This window comes from Lemur catta, chromosome 22 (genome assembly GCF_020740605.2).
Source record: "Lemur catta isolate mLemCat1 chromosome 22, mLemCat1.pri, whole genome shotgun sequence".
Classification (NCBI taxonomy): Eukaryota; Metazoa; Chordata; class Mammalia; order Primates; family Lemuridae; genus Lemur; species Lemur catta.
Window position 1 is genome coordinate 3,615,518 of NC_059149.1, and position 5,018 is coordinate 3,620,535.

At 62.4% G+C, this 5,018-nt stretch overlaps 1 pseudogene; it reads left to right on the plus strand.

Moving 5' to 3' along the window:
• Window positions 1-492: 492 nt before the first annotated feature.
• Window positions 493-3,281, plus strand: LOC123626716 (annotated as a pseudogene).
• The last annotated feature ends 1,737 nt before the right edge of the window (window positions 3,282-5,018 follow it).

Genomic DNA, 5,018 nt, shown 5'->3' on the forward strand with positions numbered 1-5,018 from the left:
CTGAGCAGGCTGAGGAGGAGGAGGAGGAGGGTGGTCGGGCTGTCTTGGGCGGCAGAGGCGGAGGAGAAACCACACGTAACCGGGCCTGTGCAGTTCAAACCCGTGTTGTTCAAGGGCCAACTGTATTTCCAGACCGTATGGTTGTTGACCTGAAAAAGAATAAGAAAATCAACCGAAAATTATTCAAAATGAAATTTCTACTTGGAGCGAACTAGGCTAGAGCCCTGTCCCAGGCTCCTACCTGCAGAGGCCCCGGCAGGAAAAGCTGGAGCTGGCGGGACCTGAATGGAGTTAGAAGCTTTCGCTGTTCCGCAGGCCTGGACGCTCTCATTGTCACCCAGCTGAGATGCACTTGGGGATTTTCTAAGAGAAACCGGAGAAGCCAGGGAGCTGCGCAGGCACAGCCCGCAGCGGGGCGACCTGGCTGGAGGGGCCGCGCCTCGGCCTCGCTCCTGCGGTCCCCCGGGGCCCGCGAAGGGCTCCCGCGACAGCATGTGCGTGGCCCTGTGTCATCAGACATTGCGAAAATTAGACAGCTCAGCTGTCGTCAGTTCGGAACAGTCTCTCACGCTGACTTTAACTCCTGCCTGGTGGCGCTGGGCGGGGCCCCAGGACCGGTTCCTGCGCCCGCGGTCAGCAGCGGAGACGCGCAGCGAGACATTCCCGGGAGGCGTCCCAGACCCGGACAGCCACCAGGAGCTGAGCGTGAGGAAGTGACTGTGACCCACTAAACTCAAACCGGATGAGTCCCCACCTCCCGTCAGGGTCCCAGGGATGTGCCATTCAAGCCCTGCAAGGTGACCAACCAACATTTTAACATGGCTCTAAAATGTGTTTTCAGAGACAGGCACGAGAAACTTGGACACAAACAAAAAGCAAAACGCTTATTCAAAACTTATTAAAGCTTAAGAGCTGCTCGGCGCTGGACTCGCCCCCGGGGCGTGGTCGCGGGGCCCTGCGCGGGGGCGGCCTGCCCGGCCGTGGGGGCAGCGCGACCCCGCGGGGCCCTGCGAGCCCCCAGCGCCACGCGCCACGCTGCAGGTTGGGACGACAGCTGACTCACCGGCGCTGAGTTCTCGCTGGCGGAGCACGGGGCGCCACACTTCGCCTGCTTGACGGGCCGCCTGACCCAGCAGCGCCTCTCCAGCCCGACCCCTGCGACGGGGGCCTGGTGCGGGTGCCCCAGCGCAGCGTCTTCCCGGCGCACAGGGGCGCGCGCGCTGCCCACAGCCGGTTCTTCCACTCGCTCTTCACCCAGAACAAGCAGCTGCGGCGTGTGGAGCTGTCCCTGGAGGCGCTGGCATCTGGTGGCCTGCAGCAGATTCTCAGCTTCATCTACACGCCGGAGCTGCTGGTCAACGCAGCCAGCGCCCACGAGGTGCTCAGTGCCGCCTCGTTGCTGCAGATGGCCGGCATCGCCACGTCCCGCCAGGAACTGCTGGACGCCCGCTCCCTAGGCCCACCGGTCCCGGCACTGTGGCCCTGGCCCAGCCGGCTGCCAGCTGCACCCCAGCTGTTCCACCCTACTACTGTGACATCAAGCAGGAGGCGGACACCCCAGGCCTGCCCAAGATCTGTGCCCGCGAGGGTCCTGACCCCTACTCAGTGCGCGTGGAGGACGGGCAGGGACCGCTGGCGGCACAGTGCCTGCCACCATTGGGCCAGCCCAGCCCTTCTTCAAAGAGGAGAAGGAGGGTGCTGTCGAGGAGGCCGGCAGGCCCCCGGCCAGCTTGTGTAAGCTGGAGGGTGGGGAGGAGTTGGAGGAAGAGCTTGGGGGTTCTGGCACCTACAGCCGCCAGGAGCAGCCCCAGATCATTGTGGAGGTGAACCTCAACAACCAGACACTGCACGTGTCCACTGGCCGAGGGGAAGCCAGGCCCTGGGACGAGCCGGCCACCATGATGCTGGGCCAGGAGGATGCACTGCAGAGACACTCAGAGGAGGAGGAGGAAGAGGAAGAAGAGGATGAGGAAGAGGAGGATGGTGGCAGTGGAGGAGAGGAGGAGGAGGATCAAGAAAGTGGCAGTGAGGGAGAAGAGGAAGAGGAGGAAGAGGAAGGGCACAGTGAGCAGGAGGAAGAGGAAGAAGAGGAGGAGGAGGAAGGGCCCAGTGAGCAGGATCAAGAGAGCTCTGAGGAGGAGGAAGCAGAGGAGGGGGAAGCTGGCAGCATGCAGGGGCCACCAGGGCGCCGGGGCAGCCGTGCTGACCCCCCTCCCCACAGTCGCATGGCCACGCGGTCCCGGGAGAATGCCTGGCGCCAAGGCACCTCTGAGCCTGAGGAGGCTGGGCCACGTAGTGGGAAGTGACCCAAGCTGTCCCCCAGAGTGGCCTCTGCACCAGTCCGAGGGCCTCCAGCCACTGATGGGCGGGGGGCCAACGTGAGGCTGGAGGAGAAGCAGCACCACCCGTGCCAGAAGTGCCCACGAGTTTTCAACAACCGCTGGTACCTGGAGAAACACATGAATGTGACCCACAGCCACATGCAGATCTGTGACCAGTGCGGCAAGTGCTTCCTGCTAGAGAGTGAGCGGCTGCTGCAGCGGCAGACGGACTGCGAGCGCAACATCCAGTGTGTGACGTGTGGCAAAGCTTTCAAGAAGCTCTGGTCCCTCCATGAGCACAAGAAGATTGTGCATGGGTACGCAGAGAAGAAGTTCTCATGTGAGATCTGTGAGTTCTATACCATGGCCCATGTTTCGCACATGGTTGCCCACACCAAGGACATGCCCTCCACCTGTGAAGCCTGCGGGAAGTCCTTCAAGCGCAGCATGTCCCTCGAGGTGCACTCACTGCAGCGCTCCGGGGAGAAGCCATTCAGATGTGACAACTGCAACGAGCGCTTCCAGTACAGGTACCAGCTGCCCTCACACGTGAGCATCCACACTGGCCACGAGCAGCTCCTGTGCCAGTGGTGTGGCCAGGACTTCAACATGAAGCAGTGCTTTGATGAGCACACGAAGACCCACACAGGGGAGAGGCCGGACATCTGCGACATCTGCGGCAGGAGCTTCCCCAGCCCGCCCAGCGTGAAGCGCCGGCGCCGCACACGGGGAGAAGCCGGAGCCTTGCGACGTGTGCGGCCCGCGCTGCCGCTGCCCCGACGTGCTCGAGGCCCACAAGGAGAAATGCTTCCTTGTCAGCCGCCCGCGGGCCGGCGACCGCCCGCCCCGCCCCGGGCCTGCCCCCCGCCCAGCCTCAGGCCCGCGCTGCCCCTGCTCCCCGGGCTCCCCCAGACCCCGCCGCCCCTCGTCCCCACCGCTGCCGGCACTGGCGGGGCATGAACGCCACCAACTAGCTGCCGAGCTACACCTGCTGCGACCTGGAGCCCAGGGCCCGCTCAGGGGGGGACCCCGCTGCCCTCCCCCCTTGCTGGGGGGCAGCAGCTCGGGCCTGGGCCGCCGCCCCCTCCTCCAGAGGTGGCTGGATGTGCTCCGCCTGAGACCCCGACCCGGGGGGCGCGGGCCGGCAGCCCCCAGAGCCAGTGGAGGACGCCTCCCTCGCAAGTGCCCCCCTTCTGCGGCTCCCTGAAGCCTTTACTTTTTGGGGTTTTTTTGGAAGTGAAGGAAAAAGAAAAGAGAGGAAACTGTTCGCAGCACCCCTCCAGGCGAGGAGGGTGCTGGAGGTGGCAGGTCCGGCGGGGACGGAGGGGCCCGGGGCAGGTGTAGTGGCCGGTCACGCTGCTGAGGCCGGAGCCGGAGAGGGTTGGTCAGGCCCAGCCTGGAGCGGCCTCAGCGGTTTAGCCCCACGTGCTCGTGCCCCTAATTTGCTCCTTCTTCTTGCAGGGTTTGGGGAGAAGTTGGGGTGCCGCCCCGTAGAAGAGTTGTGGACCCAGTCTGAGGGCTGTGGACACCCCGCCAGGGCTTGAGACTGGACACTGGCGGGTGCGGGTGGGGAGCGTTGAGCAGCGGGAACTGCAGTCCGGGCTCTGCACCAAGTAGTGTGGGGGAGGCAGGGGCTGGACCCCAGGGGCTTGCTTTCCCCACTCACATCCCTGCCGGCAGGCCCGGGGGCCCCCAACCTGCACCAGGCTGCACCGTGGGTCTTGAGTCCCGGCGATGTCCCCCGAAGCTGCTAAGCCTTGGTGCTGTGGGCCAGGCCCTAGGTGGGCAGACAGGTGCCTCCCTCAGCACCAGCTCCCAGGGGCTGGAGTCAAGGAACCCCTGCAGACAGGCTAGACCCCAGGGGCAGGGGCCAAGGAGGACCACTTGGACAAGTGTTTTGGGGTTTCAAGGTGCTCTCGGTGGGACAGGGGGCAGGGCTGCCGCTCACAGAGCACCTCTGCCCCTCACCAGCTACCCTGGCCCTTTCACACCAGAAGGAGACGTGTGTGTCTGTGTCCGTCTCTGCTCCCCTGTGGCCGCACTAGGGCAGCCACAGCCTGTCCCTGGCCGGCTCCAGCATCCTGGCTCCTCCCGGGCCTCTGCACAGGTGGGTGGGCCGCTCACAGCACTGCTGGTGAGAGAAACCCCCGGGAACAGGGGACCCCAGCCTGTGCCCGGTGCTTGCCCTCATGAGGCCTGCACTAATAGGAAATCCTATTTTGTTGTCACTTAATGTCTTCATTCCTGCTTTTAAGATGGAGTGGAAGGTTCCGTAAACTACATGTTTCCTAGTTAAGCTCTTTCCTCTTGTGTTTATACAGTTTTGTTTGTTATACTTTTTGCACTTAAACTCCCACTACTCCCCCATGCTACCACCTTCCCAGCGTGGCCGGGGTGGGAAGAGGCCTGGGCCCAAGGGGCATAGTTGGGGGCGCTGAACCCTTCTGACCTCCTTGTGAGGCCCATGGCCCTGGGGCAGGGGGCTGGGGACATTTTAATCATCAATAAATGAAGCACTTTATTCTGAAAAAAAAAAAAAGCTTAAATATGCCATTATCACTATAATTGAAAGATGTTTTGGAACATAATTATATATTCCTGATTTGGGCATATATAAAAAGGACTTTATTTTCTCATCTTTAAATTTATTAAAAAGCTTAGAGGAAATCCACATATAAAATTAATGGCATATGAAAC